Raw genomic sequence first — 27,966 nt, 5'->3', positions numbered from 1 at the left:
TACTTTTACACTGAGATTTTCTCAAGTTATTTATTAATGAACATCAGTTTAAAAAGCCAAACACGTGTTAATTTGCTTTGGATGGAAGTAAAAAGCTAATACAGTGCATTTTAAATTGCAAGGATAAACAGAATGATTATAAGTATCTTTTCACAAAGACTTAAAGAACAACACTATAGTTGCAACATTAATTCCTTAATCAGCTGGTGATTTCAGTTAAACAAAACCCAAAAATAGCTAGTGAGTTTCTAATCCTCATTGGAGAAAATTAGGCATCTTAAAAGTCTCACAATTACCTTGAATATAAAAACAAAAAGACCTGGGAAAGAACTCTACATCTTTTAAGTCTGGCTTTCATATTTCCTCATGAGATGAATAATTTCATTATACAACCTCCAAGGGGCATCCAAGCCCCAGATAAAGTCAAGATGCTCCCGTTCATGGAATAGTCTTGTGGTACACCAAGTGGGTGATTTGGGTCAGTAAGACATTGACATCTTTGATGTCTGCAAGCACATCATGTCCCCCATTCCAGACTGCAGTCGGCACCAGCATGTCTTTCACGTTGTAAGTGGGAGGGTAACTCTACAATTTAAAAAAAGAAACAGGGGGACTTATTTTTTTTTAATTTTCAAAATCACAGAGCACAGTCTCCATTAAACATATAGTCAGTTTGATGCAAGAAGAAGAGATTAACTTTTAAAAATCACTATCAGGTTACCTTTTCAATTACCATTACCAGAACAATCAAAAAACCCAAACCCACAGTGAAGGATAAAGACTGCTAATTATTGAGATGCTACCATATGCCACATGGGGCACCATGACAGAGGCTGGGTCCCCTGTAAGAGGCACAGCTCTCCCCACTTACCAGATGGCAGGTAGAGGAACCAAGGGCTTGGGAAGGTGCTTTGGCATTAAAGCCTCCCATGTTCTGCCTCGGGGATGGAAGGCAGGCTGTAAAAATTCTCTAAACATCAGGTTCCTCATCTGTACATCTGAGATAATCTGATTGTACAGGAGGCAGGGGAAATGCACCATACACTCAGCACTCAAAAATGGTAATTTTACCTGTGTGTGGAAAAGGAGGCCTAGGCAATGTAATGAGGCCAAGGCCCCAGAGCCAGCAGGTCACAACCCTAGGATGGTCTGACCACTTTGTCCATGTCTGGAGTATGATGAAATGACACATCACAGTGGAGATTTGTATTTACTGCCCACAACAGGGCAAGGAGGAGAGGCCCATCCCACAACACCCACCACAGGGCTTGTGTTGTTTTAGAATCAAATGAGGAAACACAAACACATTCCTGTCTAACTCCCAAATACTTCCCATAGTAATGACCCCTATCAGAACCCAGTAACCTAGGCTGGCTTCCTTGATGAGTTTTCTGGGCCCATTTTATTCTGAAGACTTTGAAGACTTTACCTGGTTGTAGCGGAAATAATTCTTGACACTGCTTCCCCAGTCAAAGGCTTGAAACTTGTGGGATTTAATAGTCTAAAAGGAAGACAGTTTGGGAAAAAGTTATCTGATGCAGAAGGTTGAGATAACCTCAGAGGTTGCTGGACTTAGTCACAGCCTCGAAAATCAATTTTATACAGATAACCAGATTTACTCTTTATTTCCAAACTGAAATTTAAAATTAAATAACTTTTTTTCCTTTCCTTTACTAAATGACTCAATTTCCCATAATATAATTGGAGAGTAGCTATAATAGGGCACAGAAAGTATCTGCAAACATAGGCTTTGAATTATACTCGATCAATAGTTGCTTCCATTGGACGAACTTTTGATGATGTTTTCTGCTTAAATTCTATTTGAACTTTTTCAGAGAATAACAGTTTTATTTGGGAAAAAATATATATTTAGTTAAAAAACTATCATGTGTTCTATATACTCATCCTACTTGTCTTGTAATGCTGTTTTCCTTATTTATCAATAACGTAACACTTTTTCTATTTTGAGTACCAGAGCCGGTGTAATCACCAAATTTTACTGCAGGTCAATACAACTTCCAACTTTTTGGGGAGACTAAAGCCATGGGTTGATATCGTATTTACAATTTAAACGTATGTATATGGACAAGAGTCTGATATAAAACTATTAAGAAAAAGTCACTTATTTTTAAAATTTGGAATAATGCAAAGCCATAGTTCCCCCAAACTCCCAAGTTAAAAATATGGCAAGAATTAAATCCATGACTGGCATTCCTAATGAATTGGAAACTATGTGTAAACTTCGGCCACAGGGTGGCGCCACATTAACTGGTACAAAGAGAGCCAACCTTGCTTCTGATGTATGTGAAGTTTTAGTCCTCATCAATTGCATAAAATTCTACTGTTTGATATAATAAAAGGTAGTGCCATTACATACCACAGAGGATTGCTAAGGGGGAAATTTTAGCATCTGCTTTTGTCATTTCGAATGACAGATATTAAGTATAGGTGGCACATTTAACAATCAGAATTAAATATGGATTTACAACACCTCTTAGGACACCTGTTCCCTCTGCAATTATCAGTGAAAATATCTCAATGCGAGCTTCTCTGCTGCTGTACTCAGACATGAATATTTTTACCACTTAGTCAAATCCATATTTCAGCATTTATAAAAAGCTAAGTATGAATGTAAAGGAAAAACTTGCCTAAAACTCAGGCTAAATTTCTTAGCTTGAAATTTGTAGTAAGAGAAACTTTCGTACGTCAAAAACTATCCACTTGAAAAGGCACCTCAGAAGGAGGGAAATATGGAAAAGCTTGTTTATAGGAACAAAAACATGGAAATGAGCTTAAAGTTCTTTAACAGATATTTGGTTAATTGCATTATGTTACAACAATATGCCCAAACAGTATGCCATGTCATAATAAATATAAATGTAAGACAGAAACAGAAAACTGTTTCTACAGAATGTTTATAAATAATATTCAGAGGGAAATAGTCAGAAATTGAAACACAATAGGTACTATGGTTACACTTATGTAATAACATGTGGCTGAAGAGCAGGAGGAAATAATTGTAATATTAGGTTACACAGTTTTAAAGTGACATTTAGAAAGTTATTTTTAAGTCTCAATTGCTAATAAAAATGTAAATAGTATTTTTTATAGTACAATATGTATCAAAGTCTTAAAAATAGTCTTGAAAAAAGTCCAACAATCTGACCTCTAAGTCTCCTTCTTCAAGTGTATCCTAAGAAAAACAATCTGCCTGATGTATAAAGACATATCTATAATACAATATAACACAATATATTCCCAGGATGGTTTGATATTGCAAAGAGACTATAATGAAGAAGAGGTGGTGGGGGAGTAAGTAGTGAGGAGCAGGAGGAGGTGAGGGAGGAGGGAGGAGGAAGAGGAAGAGTAGAAAAAAATTCATGCAATGGAAAACTTTCTCTGCATTAAGAATATTTTAAAAATTTAGTTTTGACCTGGACATTCTTACCCCCCAGTGTCCACTCTTGCTTTCCTGCTTTCAGTACTAGAACTGCTCAGGTGTTCACTGAACACCTGGCTACCCAGGTACAAAGCACACCTCCCACACCCCTTCACAACTAGGCATGGCCATCTGGCTCACTTCTGAGCTACCTCCTCAACATCAAGCCCCTCGCCCTTCCTCGCTCCCCACTTCCTGTGGGCTGGAGCAGACATGGAGATGACCCAGCTTCACCCAGGCAGAGGAGGACAGCACCCAGGGGTGGCAGAGCTACAGGGTGGAGTACACTGGACCCTGCATGACTTTGCAGCACACACCCACACCCCTCCACCACTACCCCAGACCACTGATCTCTGTATTATGAGAAAGAAAGAAATTGCTTCAGTGGCTGTATTTTTGGGTCTCTGATACAGCAACTCAGCCTGTATCTAACAAATACAATGCTATTTCATTCAATAAAAAGAAATGTTAGAGAAAGTATGTATCCTCTAATCCTACTTTAGTAATGAAAAGGAATGTTACAGAAAGTGCATGTCCTAAGATCCTACTTTAGTAATGGGAATGATTATACCAATCAATTATAAGATTATACCAAAATACTACTAGTGCCTACCCCTTGGTAGGATACACACAGGTGGTTTTTCTTCATTGCACTCACATATTTTCTAGAATATTATAAGGCCCGTACATTATATTAAATGTCCTTTTTATAATATTTTAAGAAATATTTCTCAGCAAGTCTTTTATTTAAGCATTAGGATGCAAACAATGGAGTATATCAGAGTCATCTGCAGGTACTTATTAAAAATGTAGATCCCAGGGACACACCACCTAGGAATTCTGAGTTTCATCAGATCTTGAGGAGGGCCCAAGAGTCTGCATTTTCACCTGCACCTGAAGTATTTCTAAACAACAATAAAAATGTACTAGAACCAGCCTTCACACAGGAATGAGTACCTGGGCTTTGGGCAGGGCTCCAAGAGGGCCAGAGAGAGAAACGAGAGTCTCAGCTCTGGGGCTCTTTGGAATTTGTCAGGCTCTAATGAGAATAACATTTGTAAGCTAAATTTAACAGCCAAGTAAAGATGTTGGTTTCAGAAATGAATAACTGAATGTTAATTAATCAAGCAAAAAGCAAACTTCTGAATGTACTGTGAATAAAATGGCCTTTGAGGGCACCTCCCACCTCATACCACAGGAACATCCAAAAATCCACATCTGACTTGGGGCTCTCAGCTGCCAACACCCAGGCCCCTCCCACCTTCAGCAGCCACTCCCAGCAGGCACTGGGGCTGCCTCTTGGAGCAGCCTGACCAAGGGGTCCCCAACAGGCAGGGTGACAGCCTCTGGCCAACAGCCCAGAGGAGGCGGGATCAAGGAAAGGGTCCTGTGAAGTCACTCTGTCAAGCAGCTATTTTACTGACAAAGAGATGACACAGAAGGCACAAGGGGCAAGGGCAAGGCTGCCTTCTGCAGGTGTGGTGAAGAATCTGTGACCACCCCCACCTGAGAGGAAAATTCCACAGCCCTCTAACCGCATATATCTCCCTTCTGTAACAAGCTTGCTCAACTGTAAAACCTTATCTCAGAGCCTCCTCCTGTAGAAAATCTCATCAGCCCCTGCCAAAAGACCAACATGACCCAGACCCTTGTAAATAACAAGAACTCTGCAACCACTTGTCACCCCTGATAGAATCCCCAGCACTTAATTAAACACAAACACCTGCTTCTGTAAATGCTTGCATGCTGAGCTATTGCCCCCCTTCAAACTTAAAGGCCTATATAAGCAAACTTACCCCACAACCTAGGGCTGCTCTCTCCTCTGCATAGAATGAGGCAGTTGCTGTGTGGCTAATAAACCTCTCAATTGGAACTTTACCCAGAGTCTGAGTCTGGTCGTTATCACTGGTCTATAACACAGGGAGTTCGGGCTTTGGAAATAGTTATGAAAGGAATTCAAAAGTAAGTAGAGCTTAAAGTCACAAGGTCACAAGTGGGCCAGAGAGCTGTGCTGGGAAACTCAGCCTGCAACCCTGACTCCAGTCAGCTGCCACATAAAAGGGGCCAGAACAAGAGCAGGGCTCCTGAAAGCTAAGGGGTGGTCATGGGTACTTTGCCAAGGACCTGAGAATTGGGTGCTTGCAAAGGCCACTGAGCTAGAGCATAGCCCAGCCTGCACCTTCAGTCAGCTGAGTCACCCTCCACACATCCTTAGGAGTGCACTAACTGCTGAGGTGACAGAATTTCACCCTGTCTGGCAAAACATCCTTTAGGGAAGAGAGGGGAAAAGGTTCAGAAAAGGTAGAGGAAAAAAGATTTAAAAAAAGAGAGAAATAAAATATCACAACTGCACATGCACACAAAGGTAGGAGAATTTGGGTGGTAGGTCTAGAAGGAAAACAAGTGACTGTAAACAGACATGTGACTAGGAGAAAAGCAGGAGCCTGAATGAATGTGTGAATGTGAGGATTTTTGAAGGGTCCAGGACACCTTACAAGGTGAAAGTGCTGTGCAGCATGTACTGCACTACTTTCCATTGCAGGTGCCCCTGGGCTAAACCTCAGCAGTCTGTCACTGAGTCACTGACATCTGAAGTGTGGCCAACCTTCATAACAAGGTGCTGAAGCCTCACACACCCCTTTCTGGTTCCTGAGTCCCAGGGAGACTCTAAGAACAGGACTCCCAGGGGAGGATATTTCTGAGGCCACTGAGTTCCCTAAAGTGCTATCACATGGCAAAGGTTCTCCAATCTGATGAAGCAGAAGAAGCTATTGGGCAGCTGTTAGTTCATTTCTTAAAATACAGATTCTCACTGCTTAGCAAACAAAGGGAGTGACAATTGATAGGTTAATAATAATAATAGGCTTAAGTTGTCTATCTACTGACCTTCCAGACATATTATGCTTACAAGATAAATACTGAAATAGAAGCTTCTATCTCCAAAGCTGCTCTAAAATCATGCTTTGTGAAGCAACATGGAAATTAAATAAATCTGAGACTCGATGAATAGCAGAAGATTGAAGAGAAGGGAAGAGAAAGGAAAAGAAATGAGTCAACACAATTACTGTTTGGTGAACCCACGGCATGGTGTAGTATGCTCCAGAGAGGACAGCAAAAGCCAAACTAACTCAATGAGGAATCCAGGACTCTGGGGAAGGAAATCAGCTCATACTTGTAAGCAGATTGTCCTTCTACATGGAAAACATTTGCAGAGAGGAATGTGCAGACCTTTCTAGCAATGATGCTACACAAACCCCAACTTTGCTCCTGGAATACCTATCTGACCCCAGTGTAACATGTTTTGCCCAGAAGTTCCAGCAGGACAGTGTGTTGTATATACAGCCACTCTAGCCTGCAAAATACGTTGAAATATGAATGAAAACAGCATTAAGGAGATATCAATAACACATATCTGTTATCCTTTAAAACATGAAAAACTACAGGTTGTAACCTCAAAGATATGAGAGATTATGGGTGGGAAAATGTTCTCGACTAAATAAGTCCTATAAAATATGTACAACACACACACACGGACTACATAGGAAGGAAATGAAAAGTAACAACATGATAATCATGCAGCCTAATGGGTTGTGATTATAGGTCATTTTTTTCTTCTTAATGCTTCTCTGAATTTCAAAATTTTACATACAAATTTCATATTACTTTTATCAACAGTAAAATGAAAAATGAATAACATTTCTTAAAATCCCTGCAGCCTTTACTCCAGAATTTTAAAACCTGTTTTCAAAAATACAATATTATAAAATACAGATATATTTAGGAACACCAATATATTGCTGGCCAAAGGATTACATATTATAAAACAAATACACATGCACATATTCTCACATGTGCATACAGATGGAAACAGTCCTTCAAATTTAAACACACAGTAATTTTTTAAAAGAAATAAATCACTAGACTATCAGAAATTGTGGGAAAACTTTTCATTCAATATTTCCATATAGACACAACATAGGAAGGTGATAACTGCCTGCCTGATGACCACAGCAAAGAGCATTGTAGGCACCTACTGAAATTACTCCCATCTCTGAAATGAAAAGCCCTTTGGAGCTCTAATGAGGTCGTTCCTGCCTCACCTACACCATCTAATCCAAATACATTCACAGACAAAATAAAGACACTGAAAGCTTAAAGTAGTCTAACTATAAATATACATACCATATTTAAATTTTTCTCATTAAATCCACACAGAACAAAAAGATTTCCACAAGCTCCTTCAGAATGATATGGGTACAAATATGAGTACAAAGCCACTTCAAAAATGCACTCTGGGGAAGAAATTCTTTGACTCCAAATAAATCCTATAAAAACAAACCCAAGAATATATTCGGTATCTCTTTCCAGTACAAAGATTTCCACGACCCACCTTAGAAGCAGAGACCAGAGGCAAGGATATCCGTGGATGAACTCAGGAGTAAAATGACAACCAGTGGAGATTCAAATAGGATACTGAGGCCATAAGTTTACTAAGGTAAAATCTGATAATCTACCCCAATGTTATAGACATGTGCCTAATTTCTCAAAATGAAGGAAAGGAGGCAGAAAATCTACTCATTTTACAGCTGCCTTGTATAGTGAGAAAGGGCCTTAATGCTCACTCATCCCAGAGCCAGCCCCAGACAGTTTTCACCTGACTGTGATGGACTGATCCTGACTTCTGAGAAAGACTTGAGGCTGTGATTGATTAGCAATTTCTGCTGAGGGTACATCCACCTAGTCCAATCAGGGGTCATCAGCCAAATCAGTCACCCTACCTGTTTTTGAAAATAAAGTTTAATTGGAACACAGACACACTTATTTATCTATGTATTGGTCCTCGCTACTTTCACACTACAACAGCAGAATTGAGTCATGGCAACAACATACATATGGCCCATGAAGCTGAAAATATTTACTATATTTACTATCTATCCTGTTACAAAAAAAAAAAATTGTCAACACATGGTCTACCTCCTTCCTGACCAATTGTCACTGGATCTGTGCTCAAGTAGATCCAGGGTAATTATTATGCCCACAAGGTAAACCTTCCCACACTTGTACAACAGGAAACAAATCTTCCTTATGTTGAACCCAAACCCATTTACAATTTACACTCTCCCTCATTCCTACCCTCTGGAGGGTCAAGCAGGAATGAAAAACTCCAATGCCTAAAAGGCAGTAGCATGTAAATAAAAATTAGTAAAACTGTGAAAGGAAAATGCCACCTGCCTCAGTGTTTATGACTACGGACTGTTCACAACTGCAGAGAACTGGAAAGCTTGTGCTCAGTCTACAGGGTACAACTGCAGCAGGCTCTGTCCTGTCTGGAGATAGGACTATGGGCCCAGTGGTGCATAGCTTCTTCCTCTCCCCCCCAAAATAAACAGCAATCAAGATTTTAATGTTAAATACTCCACTTTTTAAATGGTGGAATTTAAATTTAATACATGTTCCAACCATATTCAACCCTTCTTCAGGAAAATTTAACCCATGAACATACAAGCTTGTGCTTTCTATGAATTCTGTCTTCTACAAGACAGCCCATCAAGATCTAAAGACCAACACCATGTCTCCTTTCATTTTCCTTTTTTACAGTCTTATGACTCTAGTATTAGCTGGGGAGATCAAGAAAGAAAATTTGGCATGCAGAGGTCAAGTGACATGAAAAGGCATTTTCATAAATTCTTGCTTTGAGACTACATAATGGTCACATGTGACAAAAGCATGTTTGTGAGGCTCTCTGTTAAAACAAATGAAAAGAAAGATAAAAGAACAACAAGCATGGGAAATGGATTTGGCCTAACGGATAGGGCATCCACCTACCACATGGGAGGTCCAAGGTTCAACACAGGGCCTCCTTGACCAGTGTGGAGTTGCCCACGCACAGTGCTGATGCCATGCCACGCAGGGGTGTACCCCATGTAGGGGAGCCCCATGTGCAAGGACCGCACCCCATAAGGAGAGCTGCCCAGTGTGAAAAAAGTGCAGCCTGCCCAGGAATGGTGCCACAAACACGGAGAGCTGACGAAGCAAGATGGTGCAACATAACGAGATATAGATTCTGGATGCTCTTGGCAAGAATATAAGCAGACACAGAAGAACACACAGCAAATGGACACATAGAGCAAACAACTTGGGGGCGCAGGAAGGGGAGAGAAATAAATAATAATAATAAAAGAACATCAAGCAATCAAGTTAATAGGATGACCCATCAATGGCCTGAATCACAATAACTCATTTTCCTTTGACATGGAATGTGAGGTTGAATTTGTACTTCATAACTGCTACCCAGCACTAATGGGACAAACTCCACAAAATTACCCTGAAGGACAGAAAACACAGACAATGCAAAAATCAACTTATGTATATACAGATCTACACATATCAACTTTGAATTTTTTATAATTTGTGTTTTGAGAAAGAATTAGAAGGAAAATTTAATATTCACTGAAGGAACATGCACTTGTCAGAGCAGATAATTCAAAGGTTTTATGAATATTTGACCATTGACTTTGTCAATTTTCTGCAATACTACAAAACACAACCATCTGGAAGAGATTCAAAATCCAGGCTCTTTCACCTACATGGAAATCTAGAGGGTGATTTGTGAAGGACACACATCCCAAGGCCCCACTGCAGATTTAAGAAAACACTTTCTCCAATGCAGAGAGAGAAAGAAGGGGGAAAACAAGTTTGTATTTTTACACACTCCTTATTCACAATCTCCAAGAACTGAGGTATTCGGGAATTTTTATTGTTATGACGACCCCCCAGAATGGGGAAATGAGTTGCTCATAACCTGCTGATCAGGCATGAAACTGGTAGAGCCACTCTGAAAGGCATATGTCTTTAAGAAAAACCATTGTATTAGTCAGCCAAAGGGGTGGTGACACAAAATACCAGAAATCTGCTGGCCTTGATAAAGAGTATTTATTTGAGGTAGGAGCTTACAGATACCAGGCCATAAAGCATAAGTTACTTCCTTCACGAAAGTCTATATTTACATGTTGGAGCAAGATGGTTGCTGAAGACTGCCAGGGTTTAGGCTCCCTGGGTTCCTCTCTTTCCGGGTCTTGCTTCTCGCTGGGTTCAGGGCTCATCTCTTCCTGGGGCTTGCATCTCTTTTCTGTGTGCTTTCCTCCTGGGGCTCCAGCTTAAGACTTAAGCATCAAACTCCAACATCAAAAAACTTCTAGCAACAAAAAGCTTCAGCTCTGCCCTTTGTCATGCCCCTTTCATCTGTGAGTCCCCACCCACAAGGTGCGGGGACTCAACACCCTACTGACTTCACCCAATCAGAGCCACAATCATAATTTAATCATTCCCAGGTACAAAACAGTTTACAAACATAATTCAATTTTTTTTTGGAATTCATAACTACTTCAAATGGTGACAACCATGAAGAGAAAAAACCCTTCTGTTTTATTGACAACAAATTGAAGAGGAGGAAGGCCTGCATTTCCCACCACTGGCCAATTCTTCAAATCTGAAAAGGAGGGGTGATCACTGTACTTTGAAGAGAAGATCTGGAAGTTTTCTTAATGCAACTATAGGGCTAGTGCTGAACTGGAGTAAAGTCACAGGAAGCAGGGCAAAAAACATTTTAATCCTTTTGGCCTGCCAAGGGATCCATGAAAATGCTGTAAAACCTATGTAAACAAAAGGAAGAAAATAGGAATTCCATGTTGAGAATCTGTTGTTAAAGGCAAGGGCTGCCCTTTTGTGTCATGCTCTAGAGAAAGCCTGAGAACCATGCCAGCAATGCTGCAGTCAGGGAGCAAAACACTTGAATGGGGTTCATTTGAATTTCTACATGCAAAAACCCTAAGATTACACATGTAAAACAAAATTTTTCAAGTGCTTCTTCCAAATCTCAACCTAGAAATACACTGAAAGAAACCCAGACTGCCTGCAGCAGAAGACGTTCCCTGTTCCTTGAGCAATTTGAACCTTGCCATGTAAAGTCCATCCCCAACAGCTCCACCTGACCATCTTTCTCCCCCACTCCCCCTTCCTTCCATCCCTAAGGACTAGCAGGCCCTTCAGTTACATAACCACTTAAAAAGGAACTATGCACATTTAGAATCTGTAGCTTTAAAATATTTTTTCTTCCTTTCAGGCTGCTTCCTGCCTTAAACTAGATCCTAGAATGTCACCTGACAAAGAAGTAGGACAAAGGACACAAGTAGAGAGGTCAAAGAAGAGAGCCTAGCTCCATTCCTAAGATATGCAAATATATTCAAGTTGCTTTTTTGGTTTTAGCCTCCCAAATTAGCAAAGAGTGTTTGGTGGTGGTGAGAGTGAGGCAATTTAACTATACATACCAAGACACTGAAAAGCATTTGTACTTGCAGTGTAGTAATTCCTCTAGAACTTATTCTAAGGAGATCATGCAACATGACCACAAAGGTGTTACACACAGTAAACACTCAAATATGCAACAGGATTAAACAAATTATGGGGCAGGCTCTTAACCTCTTAACAAAGTTAAAAAACTTTGGATTCTGATGCTTTCATAATAGAATTTGTTGATAGAATCATGGGTAATTTTTATTTTCTTTAAATCAACACATTAATTTATAATCATCACAAATAAAAATGCTTATAAATTTTAAAAACCAGAAGCGGCTGTAGCTCCATCATTTGGGCTCCCGTCTACTACATGGGAGGTGCTGGGTTCACGCTGTCGGCCTCCTTGTGAAGGCAAGCTAGCCCACACCCAGCAGAGAGCTGACGGCCTGTATGCCATGGACAGCTGGCAAGCAACATGACACAACAAAGAGAGACAAGGAAATACAGAAAAAACGTGCAGTAAATGGACACAGACGAGAGACAGCAAAAGAAAGGAACAAGCCATAAGTATGGGGGAATAAATAATCTTTAAAAAAAAAAAGTCTAACTACCCTGAGAACATGCTGGAAAAAAAAAATTAGTTGGAAAAAAAATTTTTTTAACATTTTTAAATAATGTCAGTGTAACCTAGCAATCTTGCAGCTAGTTTTGTTCCATTTAACTTTAAAAGTCAATGTATTATTTTGTACATATTTTTTAAGTCTCTCAACTTATAAAACTTCTTTATTTCCATCTTCTACATTCCTATATATTGCTTAACTAGTAAAATATATAATATATAATAGGCTCATCCAATTTCGACAGAGCAATAAACCATGTGTATCCATTTTTATTAAAATCTGAATTTCTAGATAAAACCAAATATTACCAAAATTCCTTGCCCTAGTGTTTTTTCTGCTTGGCATAAAAAATAAATAAAAAATAAAAAATCTTGCATGTGAACCAACATTATTTCTTTATAGTTCACTTTTTTTTAAATGCATATTTCACTTTTAAGAACAAATGCAGGAAAGCAGACATGGCTCAACTAATAGACCATTTGCTTACCACATAGGAGGTGCAAGGTTCAAACCCAGGCCCCCTGGCCTGTGTGGTAAGCTGGCCCACACACAGTGCTGCCGCACACAAGGTGCACCATGCCACCCATGGATGTCCCCACATAAGGGTGTCCCATGCACAAGTGCTCACCACAAGGAGAACCATCCCATGCAAAAAAAGTGCAGCCTGCCCAGGAGTTGAGCCACACACACAGAGAGCTGACAAGCAAGATGACATGACTAAAAGAGAGTCACAGATTCCCAGTGCCACCGAGAATGCAATCGGACACAGAACACACAGAGAAGGAACACAAGAGAGCAGACAGATGGGGAGTGGGGTAATGGGGAGGGGGGAGAAATAAATAAAAATAAAACTTAAAAAAAAGAACAAAAGCAAATTCTGTAAAAAAAAAAAAGATATTGTATAAACTTTCCACTTTTATTACATACCTATTGAGGTGCCTTGAGAATGAGCCATATAATACAATTGTTTTTGGCCAGTTTTATTCAGAATGTAGTTAACTGAACCTGGTAAGTCATAATTTGCCATCTCATCATAACTGTAATCCAAAAAGGAACTGATTCACTGAAATATTACATACAAATAATACCGGCATATACATAAAGAATAATCACAAACTGAGCATATCTCAGTAAACCAGCGCTGAGCAGAGGAAGCAGAACATTACCAGAAGCCCAGAAGTTCCCTTGAGCCCCCTTCCTGTCATGCTTCCCAAAGGTAACTCCTATCCTAATTTTTCACACCAAATAGTTTTATCATTCTTGGAAATTTTATATAAATGGAATTATACAGGATGTATTCTTCTGTATCTGACTTCACCCACGTCATATAGTTATGGGTTGTTAGTTCTCATTCCAGTGTGAGAATATACCACATTTTAATTTTCCAATCCACTGCTGACGGGCATTTGGGTAATTTCAAGTTTTTCACTATTGTGAAGAGTGCTACAAGAAACATATTCCTGTTGTGTCTTTAGGTAAAGGCTCTCATGCTTATGTTTCAAGTCCTCGGCAAGCACGGTTTGACAGATGGGAAGCAAGCCTGGAGGAGACCATAGAGCTTCCTTCTCTAATGCCTGGTCCTGGGCACAGTACTCTGATGCCCTGCATGTGAGTAGTGCACACATGAGTGAGTGTCACCTGTGATTGAAAAGCTGGCTGTTCATGAGCACTTAGAATGGGCCAGACTCTGGGCCAGATCCTTCTCATGTATCTCCTTTAACCTCCCAATTACCTTGTTGAGAAATAAAAAGCATAATCTTGCAGAAAAGATATCTAATGAGCCACTCCTGCCCCAGCTTCTGTAAATCAGCCCATGAGAACATGGTCTTGCAGGAGAATATCACAGAATGACTCCTGCCCCCACTTCTGTAATCTAACAAACACTACAGCTCCCACTTCTGTAAATCAGTGGGTGACCTTGCACCTGCATTCTGCTTCTGTAACCACGCTTGCAAAATATCACCTAGTAACACGTTACCAATGAGGAAGAGTCATGCTGATCCCACATAAAATCCTATATAAACCTGTGAAAACTGAAAAATGGGTCTCAGAATTTGGAGACTGACTCTCCTCTGAGCCTGCACATAATAAATCTGTTCCTTACATCTCTGACTATCATTTTGGGTTTCTCTGTCATTCAGAACTCCTGGCTTTGCTCCAAAAACCTTATGAGATAAGGGTTTATTATCCCCATTTTACAGATAAGGAAACTGAAGCATAGACGCCGTAGGTTAAATTGTCCAATGTCATACTGCTATTAATTCCTAGAGCTGGAAGTAAGAGAAAGAAGAGAATTTCAGAGGTGAGAATTTCCAGAAAGAAGAAAAATGAATATTCAAATACATGTTTATGGAGGAAGGGGAAGGGGAAGGAGAAGGAATAAAATTTGCCCAGCAGCATCCTAACCAGTAAGAATGCCAAAATAACGTAAGAAATCCTAATTCCTAATCAAATCTAATGCTTATGATGTAATTATTTATCTATAATGCCCTCTACTGCTATTTATTCAATTAAGGAGGTGTAACATTTTCCACAAGATATCAGTTTCTCCTCTCCTAAGAGTTCAGAGTCACACACTCTATCTGCCTTCACTACTGAAATCCCCACATGTCTGAACTAAGGGCACTAAGGAAAGAGGCCCGTGTCATAATCAACTCAAGTATACCTGAAAGCCCAAAATTCATCCTGAGAAACTGAAAGAGTCCTGTGTTTCCAAGACCAGGTAGTCAAAACCAGCATCCACTAGAATGAAGCCCAGGCTGCTGTTGGCGAGGTTAGAGACCCAGATGCTGGAATCTGCAAGGAGGCCATCCTGCAGAAACACAACTGGCTTGGAACCTGAAAGACACTCACACTTAAGAGTTAGCAGTCCTGAATGATATTGCAGCAACAGATGCTAGACATTAGATAACCTGCCATAACCTAGTGAATGTACTTGGGGAAAGTGTAAATTACAATGCAAACTATAATATATGCACAGCAGCCATGCTCCAAAATGTATTCACCAAATGCAATGAATGTGCCACAATGATGAAAGAGGCTGTTGATGTGGGAACCTCTTTTATTTTTTAATGTAACATTTTTGTGATCTATGTGTCTTCAAAAACATGCAATAAAAAATAATCACTAAAAAAAAAAAAGATTTAGCATCGCCCAACTTCAAAACAAACATTATATATCGCTAAACAGAATATTCATAAAAGATTCCACAAATAAAGAAGTAGAAACAAATTAAAATGTTGAGATAGTAATGTACTTCTATATAACATTAGTAAGAATGTTTTTAAACTGCTGGAAGGGTGGCAGTAAACTAGACTATTTTTACATGCCTAGAAACAAAACACATGGGTTTGTTAATTTTTTAATATATTTTTAAGAAGTTATAAATGATGTCTATAATTTGATCCAGTAATTGGATTTCTCACAATGTATCCTAGCAGAATAAACCAAAAGAAAGAAAGCACAAGTTCATATATATTAATTCATTTGAATATTCACATACATATAGGTATATGTGAATTTATTTTCTTTTCACCTGTCCCTGGGGCACCATGACATAGTGGAAGTAATAGACTTGGGAGCCAAGAAACCCTGTTTCATCTGGAACCAAAGGGCCCTCGGCATGAGGGAGTTGCAGTGCATATAAATATATAAGACTCCTGGTTAGACTTGCCATGCACAGGGGCTGCTAGATGCTAGGAACGCTAAAACATCTCCCAGTCTCTACCTTCAAAAATTGCTGTAGGGAGAAGTTTAGGGGAAGGAGAAGTATACAAACAAGCAACCCCAAAGCAGAAAAAGAGAAGCATCTCAAGAGGCATTCATTTGATCAGAGGAAGGGGTTTCCTCTTCACTTGAGCAATCAGGAAGAACTGGAATTCAAATGGAGCCTGGAAGGATGGAAAGAATTACTACTTTTAAAAAGAGTCTTTCTGCTACCTTTCCAATCTACCACAATGCTTCACATGAACATCCTGCATGATGTGAGAGAGAACTACCAAATTATTATCATGCTGTGCTTCCAAATCATCAGCTGGTTTCTAACTGTGATGATGAAGCATGGCTACATTGGCATATTTGAAATCATTAATGATCAGAAGGCTGGGGAAATTGTTGTGAAACTCACAGGCAGGTTAAACAAGTGCCGAGTGATTAGCCCCAGATTTAATGTGCAACTCGAAGTTCTGTCAGTTTGGTTTCATTGTACTGATGACATCAATTGGTATCTTGGATCAAAAAGGAACCAAGATGAAAATGTACAGGAAAGAAAATCCTGAGATTTTTTTTTCTAGTGGTGTAATACATACACACAAATAAAATGTCTCAGCTGGGGAAAAAAATGATAGAACCGAGGATGGTAGGCATCGTTCCAGTGGTGTGGGACCAGTTGCAGTCCAGGGGGAAGTTTAGCAAAGAAGAAATAATTCACTTGGATTTGAGAGTTCCAGGGAGTCATTTTTTTTTTCTATTTATTAATATAACAGACCCAACTTCAATTATACTATTTATAATTTTTCTCTGGCACCAATTAAAACCTATACAACTAATAATGTTTCTTAGATAATGATTAAACATGGTTGACAATGGTTCTCAAGCACTCCTCAAAAGATCTTGAGAGAGAGAGATTCTTACCCCTACAGAGTGGGTCACCATAGACATTACAGCCTATCACGGTAATCACTGTCATCATGAACATGGTGAGCCTCAAAGTTCCACTACTACATAGAAAGGATGAATGGTACAGACAACAGCTAGAGGGAAAGAATATAAGTAAAGGTGGGTATCTTCATTCATTAGGGCCCTGAAGATGGTTGAATGGTCGAATCACATTATTATAGCTGGGCTTTGAGAAGCTTAACAGGTACAAAGAAAACAAACAAACAGGGAGTCTGTTCGAGAGGAGAGCAGAGCTGCTAAGAGGACACAGAGCTGAGCCACGGACCAGCCCTCTGCTCTTGAGAAGTCTCTAATGATCTTCAAAGGAGGTTACAGATAATCAGAGAGGCCCACTGAGGCAACACTGAAAGACGATCACTACTGTTGTCAAATCAAGTCCCATGCTGAATGAGGTACATGTAAATGAATAACGCTGTAATACAAAATCTAATTCTCTTGTAAATTGTATAGATATATAGCATTATATTTGTGTGTGTTAAAAGCACTGTTTTTCTAAATTATAAGCAGACTGAATTTCTATATTCCTGTTTGGAAATTGCTTTGTATTTCTTAATGTCTGGGGAGCCTCACAAATGGAAATGGTTCAAGTCTCTTGGTTTCTGAACTTCTTTCTGGTGCTCTGTGAGCAAAAGCCTAAACTAGGGTACTGGGCAGGGAAAGCAAAGGGTGGGGTGAACTGAAGCATATAACATGGGCAGCCTAGAGAGGAACCTGACAGCTACTTAAAGATGGGAGTGAAGAAATATTCTGTAGTTTCCAGTCCAGATCATTAGAGGACGGCAGTGCTATTAATACCCAGGCAAGTCAGGAGTGGCCTGGATGAGGAGATGAGTCCCATGAGTCCCACAAGTTCCAGATGCCACTCTAGGACTGAAGGACCTTCGGGATCCTTTTTGTCTCTTTGGTCTTAAAAGAGCCAAAGTAACACCACCACTTCCAAACAGGAGTGGAGGACAATTCAGATGGGAGGTGAAGGACAATTAAAACCCTCAATCTCGTGTACTGCCTGGAGTCAGGGAATTGCAAACCATCAGAGAAGTACCTATTCAGGTCTAAGGAAAATTACTCATACCCTTAGATTACTCAGCACTTTCTCACAGATTCCCTTTAAAACTTCCCTCTGAGTTGAGCTCACAGCAGGAGTTATATACATGTCACTTATCACCCAACTAGAGAGGCCTCTTCAGAACAGAGTAAGCATTTGGGGGCGCTAATATATGAGCACATTTAGCTCAGGCTACTCTCAGTTTATGCTCCCCATTCTGGAGACCAATGTATTAACCTACCTCCCCCCAAAACACACACACATACATACCCAGAAAGAAAGAGAGAGGGAAGGAAGGGAGGAAGGGAGGAAGGAAGGAAGGAGAGGGGAGAAATCACATGAGACCTGAGAGTGAAGATGACTAAAGGGGAACATGGAGATTGTCCTGGCCAAGTAACTGTTTTTACAGTTGAAGAATCTGAGGTTCACAGAGGGGGAAGCATATAAACAGTTGGCTGCAGACCAATATCTAGAACTGAGGTCTCCTAACTTTTCTTCCCTCCATCTGGGAGCAAATCAAAAATTTTCTTTCTTAGTATTCCATGGCAAGGCACCTGCACATGTGGCAGGAGCAATAAACACATGTGTAGGGCAGGTAGCACCACTTGCTTTAATTACTGTATGGAGAGAAAAGCCTGGAGGAGGATAGGAAAAGAGGAGCCACATTCCCTTAGCATGTTTTACTGAGGTCCTGGCCTCTCAACTATAACTCACATTACTGATTAGAATCATCAATTAATGACTATAATAAAATATCATTAAAATTATCAATATATATTTTTCTATATGCGGGATTGGAAATCAGTATACACCATGTACTAGGGTTTAAAAAAAAAAGGGAAGGAAGGAAACAAAGATAATATGCTCACTCTGGCATAAAATATATGCTTGTATGTGGGATTAGTTCTATCACCTCACCAAGGGCATGGTTAAATGATTTATTAAAGCTCAACTCTTTTTGCTTCAGAGCAAATAGAGCTCTGTCCTTGTTTATCTCTGCATAAGCTATCTCTTTGCACTTGAACTTTGAAAATGGCCAATGTTTGCCCTTTCTGCTACTAGATAGAATGTGAGTCTAGAGACAAGGTTTCTTGTTCAAAGACAAAACATCCTTGGGAAATTTATCTTTAACCACAGCCCTTTGGCTAAATCAAAAACTACATGATATACAAGCAAGAGAAATAAACCAGACAGAGACCTCCCTGCACATGAGTTTTGGTGTGTGAGTCTTTCATTCCCACAGCAAGTGGTGCCCAATGTGGGGCAGCTGATATTCCCCCAGCTGAGGGGCATTTTTCAGAACAGCCCCTGGGAACAGCCCAGTGGAACTACAGTCCTGACATTCATCGCTGCCAGCTTACCCTTTTGGTAAGCTGCTCCCTGGGTTCAGTCACAAGGACATGTCTGCATAGTAAGATTGGCACAAACCATGCTTCCTGCACAGACAGGACATCAGCTGCCTTGAGAGAGGTGAGCTGATCATGGACACTAGTATAACATGGGAAATACATTATCAAAACAACTAGGAGATCTATCTCCACACTTCACAACAACTATTGAAAGCAGCTAATTGTAGAGTGAAAGAACAACAAATTACTACATTGCTTCAAACAATACAGAACTTTTGTTCATACTTCCCAGGCAAGGGAGCCTTAAGTTTTGAATTATGGGAACTCTAGACCTAGAATTACGAGTCAAATTGTAAACTTTATGTTTCTGTTAGTGTGTTATCATTGCTTTTGTTTTTGTCTCTTTGTTCAATGTCAGAGTATATTTTAATACCTCCAGGTGGTAATATAAATAAATAAAATTTCCTAAAAGAGCTCTTTTCAAATGGCCTAAAAATAAATAAAAGCTTATATTAATAGATAAGTATAAATGCTAATAAGAGCTCTACAATGATAAAAATTATAAGTCCTGATTAATGGATTTACTACAAGTTTCTTCATAAGAAATAGTTCTTACCTCAATTGAAATGAATAGTTTTTTTCCTTCACAGGATAAAGTGAAGGATGTAAAATTTAAATGAATAGAATATTAAAACAGGTAAAAAGTTTGTGGGAATGCTAACTGAGATTTGATGTTTGTTCAAAAAGGTGTGTTTTGTCCTAAAATAAAAAGGCTAGTTTTCATACAATCAAAATGGAAATACACAGGACAAAACATGAATGCATATGGCAAGCTGTAAAAAGTATTGCGGTAGCATTCAGTGAAAAAATGTGTTCTGGGAAGGTAAAATTTGTCTTAAGATAAAGTAATTATAGTCCATGTGGTTATGAATAATTATAAGAAGTTTGTGGAAGCACTGTTTGAATCAATGTGTTTAAATACCTAATTCCAAAAATCCATTATTAAACAGAAACTGAATTGATAATAATGAAAAGTAGCTTCATAACAAGAAAACAACCTCCCCCGCCAACTCACCTCTAAAAAACTATTTCTAATATTGCATGCTACTAGGTATTTGAAATAAATTTGTATTTGCATATAACCAAATTGAATCATTATTTTAACATTTGTTTAGTGTTGATGATAATTGTATGCTGTAAGAAGTTTGCTTAGAGACAGTTTCCAAAATCATTTTGGTAACTTACGTATGTAGGGTGTATAGAACCTTAGTTTTATTATTAAGGAAACAGAAAATAATTTTGTCGTAAAATAAAATGACTAGTTATTAAAAAAAGAGTCAAATTTAGGACAAAACCTGAATGAACAGAGAAAGTACAGAAGGTGTGCAGAAAAGGAATTTTTGTGGATGAAGTTAAGTAAGATTTGATAGGTCTATCTATTAAATTTTAAAAGCTTTAGTATCAAATAGTCTACTAACACAGTGTTAAAATTTGTTCTTTCTCAAAGTTTCTTAATACAGTACTCTGTTTTAGTAAAAGTTTACAAAGAGTGTTTCTTTTGATTAATCAGTGTACAAAGAGTCTCTTTTATCAAAATAGCTTCTTGTACTTTGACCATATCACGTCCTTGGCTTTTTAAAAAAAAAAAAGTTTTATCACGTTTAAGGGAACATAATGTTCAAACATGCTTTCTCAAAATCAGATCCTGAAAAATGTCTTATATTTTAGGCTTTTGCAGAGGATTTGTTCTTTTACCTTAAAAAAAATAAAGTAATAAAATAGTTAAGTTCATTTAATATAAGTTAAATGAACAATATTTAAAAGTATTATAAAATTAAAGTGATACTTTTAACTCTCTGTTAAAATTGTATGAATAAAAAGTTCATATGAATACTTAAAGAGTATATAAAATTCCTGAAAATTTAATAATGTTACAACATAATATTAAAAATATATAATGCTGTTAATCATAATTTTAATTATTAAAAATTATATATATCATATAAACCACCTCTCTCCTTAAAAATCAAAATGTGTATGCTTTAACTCATACTCATCTGATTTAAACTAAAAGCTGCCATAAGGCAGATACTTTAACTCATACCTGTCCAATTCACATTAAAAACTGCCACAGGGTGATATATAACAGTAAGCTCTCATAAATTAAAGTAGCACCACTGATGTGTGCAGCAACCCTAAATACTTGTAATTTATTACAAAAATTAATAGCCAATTATGTCACTATCACTTTATTTTAAAATTTCTTGAAGCTTTCTCTGATATCTCCTTAGGCAAGTCAAGCCAGCTGCATTCATATGTGAACAAGCCAACAGTAAATTTTACAGCACTTTCCCAAAGCTGTGTGCACAACCCAATCATCTATCCTAGACTAAAAACAAAAACCTAACTGTATAAAAAACCTGTAGCTTTAACCCTATTTCTTCATATATTTTTTAAAGATTTTATTTATTTATTTCTCTCCCCTTCTCCCCACCGCCCCAGTTGTCTGTTCTCTGTGTCTATTTGCTGTGTGTTCTTTGTCCACTTCTGTTGCTGTCAGCGACACGGGAATCTGTGTTTCTTTTTGTTGTGTCATCTTGTGTCAGTTTTCCATGTGCATGATGCCATTCCTTGGCAGGCTGAACTTTCTTTCGCACTGGGTGGCTCACCTTATGGGGCACACTCCTTGTGCGTGGGGTTCCCCTGTGCAGGATCACCCCTGCGTGGCATGGCACTCCTTGTGCACATCAGCACTGCATGTGGGCCAGCTCCACACAGGTCGAGGAGGCCCAGGTTTTGAACCATGGACTCCCCATATAGTAGGCTGATGCCCTAACCACTAGGCCAAGTCCACTTCTCTATTTCTTTATATTAATAATATTATGTTAACAAATAATTTTTCTTACAAAATCATCTCACTCCACCTTAAAATTATGCTTACAAAACAAAAAAGGGGGAATAGGGTGTTAGGTCTAACCAGTCCAAAGGATGTCATACAAATAGCCTTATATACTTTAATTTCTTTTAAATTGCAATGAGGATGGTTATACAGCAGCAGAACAACATTTTCAAATACCAATTGTAAAATTTATCCTAAAGTATTATACAAACCCCTGGATGGACAAGAGGCTAATGGTAATTGGCATGCTCCAGTAAATTTATCCAACATGGGGAGGACAGTAGTCATGTGTTCTCTCCCTAGGAGGCCCTCTTTGGCTTCTAGCAAAGCATGTAAACCATACCATGGCTGATGGAATCTGCAGCACACCCCAAGACCAAGCCTGGAAACGCTCAACCTGCAATCAACCGACATCGCCCTGAGGACTACCCAAGGGGCTGAACTGGTTACGTGGGGAGTCTTAAATGATTGGGCAACCAAGCACAAGCTCTTATGGCATGAGTTGGGTGCCCTAAGATGCCTAAAAGTTGTTTTTTACCTTATTTCACAGTAGTCACTACTGCTTCTGCTAAGGTGGGAACATGGAAAATGTTCATATTGCTCATCCTTATGTTTTTTAACCCCTGCATGGCTAATCACACTTTTGGACCCATATAACAGATCCACCGGTATTTGCCCTGACCTCCTAGTGGGATCCTGAGGCCCCATTATCCTCAAAGGATTCAGTATGAATAGGAGGATACTGGATTCCTCCAGGACAGCCACTAATAAATGAAATTGACTGGAGGCGTTCCAACATTTGTGTCACTCCTTTAAAATGGAATGGCACCCAACATAATTGGAACCAAATAAATAAACACCTTCAGAGTGCCTTCTCCACTCATATATCGGATGAAGTTGGTAGCTTTCCATTTCCAAGTAAGGGGGCAATTATGAAACTTAAAAAATCAAACTCAACAAGTCACACTAAAAATCTTAGCTGAACAGTTACAGTGGCAGAACTGTTTAACATGGTTTTCCGATCTAAATTTTAAACAGTGGGCCACAGTAGGAAGACTAATTTGTCTCTGTCTTGTTATAGTTATAGGATACCAATGCTTTTTTCCAACTATGGGAGCATAACGAACAAATCTATGAATACCTGGCCACTGTATATACAGCTACTCAAGTAGAACAACCTGCTCAAAAAGAAAGGGGGGAGATGTGGGCATGAGTTCCAACACCTTGGCAAGGGCATGGTTAAAAGATTTATTTATTTATTTTAAAGTTTATTTATTTATTTATTTCTCTCCCCTTCTCTGCCCACCCCAGTTCTCTGTTCTCTATATCTATTTGCTGCGTCTTCTTTGTCTGGTTCTGTTGTTGTCAGCAGCATGGGAATCTGTGTTTCTTTTTGTTGTGTCATCTTGTTGTGTCAACGCTCCATGTGTGCGGCACCATTCCTGGGCAGGCTGCACTTTCTTTCACACTGGGCAGCTCTCCTTACAGCATGCATTCATTGCATGTGGGGCTCCCCTATGTGGGGGACACCCCTGCGTGGCACGGCACTCCTTGTGCAATAAGCACTGCACATGGGCCAGCTCCACACAGGTCAAGGAGGCCCGGGGTTTGAACCACAGACCTCCCATGTGGTAGACGGATGCCCTAACAACTGGGCCAAGTCTGCCGCCTGGTTAAAAGATTTATGAAAGTTCATCTGTTCTTGCTTCAGAGAAAAATATCTCTGTCTTTGCTTATCTCTGCAGAAGCTAAATCTTTGCTCTTCAATTTTGAAAATGACTTCCTCTTGCCCTTTCTGATGCTAGATAGGATGTGAGTCTGGAGACAAGGTTTCTTGTTCCAAGACAAAACATCCTTGGGCAATTTAATTTTAAACACACCCCTTGGCCGAATCTAAAAAGACATGATACGTAAGCAAGAGAAATAAACCAGACAGGGCCCTCCCTGCATATGAATTCTGGTGTGCAAGTATTTCATTCCTGCAGCACTTGTGTGTTTTAGCAAGAAGAAAAACTACAAGTCCTCAGTGCAGCTCACCACTCATTTGGTAAAATGTTTGTAAGAAGGAATCTTAGAACGTATACATATAAAAAGTTTGAAATTAAATTTCAAGAAGCCCATTGGTTGTCTTGTGAATTTATGAATTATTGAAGCCCTAATACAGCTAGGATTTATTGGTGGGGGCGGGGAGGAAACAGTTAAAGACCTACAGAATGATACAATGATACAAAGCTCACATTTACACAGAGGACTTTTTAACTTGCTTTGAATAGTAATTTGGGAAGGAATTGAGGCAAAAGAAGGCCCTTAGATGACCTTCCATGATATAAAAAAAAATTTTAAATTTTTTTTAAAGATCTATTTTTTGTTTCTCTCCCCTTCCCCCCCTCAGCTGTCCACTCCCTGCGTCCACCCTCTGCGTGCTCCTCCCCTGTCTGCAGCGGCACAGGAATCTGTGTCTCTTTTTGTTGCTTCATCCCACTGGGTCAGCTCTCCGTGTGTGTGGCACCATTCCAGGGCAGGCTGCACTTTCTTTTGTGCTGGGTGGCTCTCCTTACAGGGCACACCCCCTCTGCATGGGGTCCCCCACGTGGGGGCAACCCTGCATGGCACGGCACACCCAGCAAGCATCAGCAGTCCCAGTGCACGTGGGCCAGCTCCACACAGGTCAAGGAGGCCCAGAGTTTGAACCGTGTACCTCCCATGTGGTAGATGAATGCTCCATCCACTGGGCCAAGTCTGCTTCCCCATATAAAATTTTAAAGGAAGAGATACTTACTTTACTCTCAATCTTAATTTCTCAGGGAAAGTTTGTAGAAACAGAAAGTATTCAAGAATAAGCTACTTCTTGGTAGATGAATGAATAAGGATCAAATACCAACAGTTTCAAGTAAACTGAGTAGAAATTCCTGAATCTGCATTGGAAATGGCAGTTTTGCTTGAGTTATAAAATGAGAAACACACACACACAGACATACAAAAACTTTTATACATTACTAGCGAGAATAAATATCACTACAACTTCATATAGAAACAATTTGAAAATAACTATCGAAACCTCTAATGTTTACATCCTCTATCTCCAAAAAATGTCTATTTCTGGAAATGCATATAATCATTTCGCACACAAAGTTATTTACTGCAGCAATATTTGTTAGCAGAAAACTGGAAATAGCCCAAATGTCCATTAAGTGGACACCTGCTAAATAAAACTTGATATGGGTGCCCAGCACAATATCACATATATGTAGAAATGAATGATGAAGCACTCTACACAGTGTACAGAAAGATCTCAACAATATATCAAGGAATAAATCAGTGTGTGTTACGTGACATCTTTCATATAAAGGAGGGTAGGGAAAATGAGAATCTATGTTTGTATTCATTTTCACATATAAGAAGAGATTTTGAAAGAATACACACAAAAAATGGGGGAGATGGGGAATGAGATGGGAAGGAGTTCTTTTACTTTATTCTCCTATAGTTTTGAACTCTGCAAATGTACTACCTAAGCTATTTAATACTCAAAGGATTTCACTCAACAAGATGCTCCATGCTTCCCTATAAGAAGGACAGAGATTCTGGTCAAGACTCAAACAAATTTGCTTGGAAGCCTCAAGCAAATTATGAAACCAGATGACTCTTGTCCTTACTTCTTTAAAAGACCAAGTATTTTTTATGCCTTGCATGACTGTAACAGAAATATAACACTTTTAGTACATTGGTGTAGAAATAATCTCACTTCAAGTTGGTTACTGCCATAAAAACCAGCCAAATTCCAGCAGCACAATTACTTTTAAGAGCTTTCCTTTCTCTCCCAGGTAAGCTCCTTACCTCTGTCAGGGGGGTTCTGCCTCCCATGAGGGATTCGGTGAAGGCAAAGAATAGATCCTTCTTCTGTCTCAACTAGATGTTCCTCACTAGGGAATCCCCAGTAAGAGATCATTTCACTCTGTGGAGAAAAAGAACAATGGCAATGCTATGGACAGAATTGGATAAGGTCTCCCACAACAAAAGGCAAAGGAGAAGACAAAAGCCAATGATATTCTCCAGATTTTATTTTTAAAAATCAATTGTTTTTGAATTTTTGCTCTGCTGAAACTGTAGTCAACATCCTATCCCAATGAGCAACCCCCTTAATGTCCTCCAACTACTTTCCCACTAGCTCCCTCAGCCCTGAAAAACCCTGCTGTCCTTCTGATGACATTAGGTTCTAGGATCCCGTTCCTACAGTCATCTTTGAATAAAGTCATCCTTGTCTGCTCAACAATATCAGGTACAATTTTTTCTTTTACATTAATCAGGATCTCAGTGGAATAGGGATAACTCAATAATGCAGAAAACTTCATGTAAATGAGTAAGTGACCATAAACAACTGCAAGGTTTTAATTTTATCATTCTTACAAGGAGGAATAATAAAAGGGAGGTAGGGTGGAATGATATATGAAATATTTGGACGCAAAAAGACTTAACTTTAACATCCTGATTTCCGGTCAAACTCTTTTCACTCAATATGAATTGATCTCAAAGTCGCTAATCATGTTCTTAAGTTGTTTTCTTTAATAACAGTACTTTCCCATATTTTACACCAAAATGAGGCATGCCTAGATCTTATTGTTTACTTAAAATTACTAACTTTGAGATGTTTTAAATAATCGTGGCATTCTTTTTGCATATTTGTTCTAATAAAATTTTTTTCAGACACCTAAGATATTCTTAATCACAATCTTGCTCAATGTATTCTAAAACTAGCATTCAATAGTAACATTCTTGAAAAATTTTGACACTTTTTAGCTGTTTTTTAAAACCACTATAGTGTAATTTGAAAAGGAAATGAATTAATGAAAATGATTTTTCCTTATGAAGAAGTATCTATGATTTGGGCTATGGGAGGGAGGCTCTTTGTCTCTTCAGAGATGACCTAAGCTGTCTAACTTGTGGGTGTGAGATGGTAAGAGGCTGCAGTCCTGCCCTTGGTGACCATGGCAATGACTCAATTCCCAGGAAACAGTTTAGCAATGCAAAGTCTATAAACTTTAAGTATTCAGGGGAAATGCAGAAGTCCAAGCTAAAAGCTTACCTAAGATGTGAAAAATACATAAGCTAATTCAAGCCTATTGAAAACTGAAACAAAGAAACCATTTAACCTTTCCTCTCTATATAAAAGAAACTTGAAAGTCTTGTTCAGGGCTCGGGATTGAAACGGAAAGCTCCCAAGCTGGGCCAACCATCAATAAACCATTTTTCCTTCTCAAAATCATTCCTGAGTTCTGGCCTCTCTATACACAAATAATTGAACCTCTCTCAAGTTCTACAACATCTAGTCTTAACAATAAAAGGAGGTTTGTGAAAACATATTATCTGGTTAAAATAAAAATTTAGCAAACTGATTCTAAGATTCAGAGATAGTAAAAAGCATATGGGATAGATGCAGATTAGAGTTGGTGGCAAAACTTAGGCCACACAATTGGATTTAAGGAAATAACCCTTGTCACAAATGTATTTTAAAGCAGGTAACTTTGAACACTTACCACATTCATAAATGCTTCAGGATCCACACTTGTCAGCTTCCCTCTGGGCTGCTGGCAATGCACAGTCCAGAGGATCAATGAGACCACCCACCCAAAGAACCACATTTTCAT

General features: G+C 39.0%; 1 pseudogene; it reads right to left on the bottom strand.

Annotated features, from left to right (window-relative positions):
* Nucleotides 1-27,966, bottom strand: LOC101414460 (lysosomal acid lipase/cholesteryl ester hydrolase-like; annotated as a pseudogene).

This window comes from Dasypus novemcinctus, chromosome 6, assembly GCF_030445035.2.
Source record: "Dasypus novemcinctus isolate mDasNov1 chromosome 6, mDasNov1.1.hap2, whole genome shotgun sequence".
In the NCBI taxonomy this organism is placed as follows: Eukaryota; Metazoa; Chordata; class Mammalia; order Cingulata; family Dasypodidae; genus Dasypus; species Dasypus novemcinctus.
This window is presented reverse-complemented; position numbering and strand designations above follow the sequence as displayed.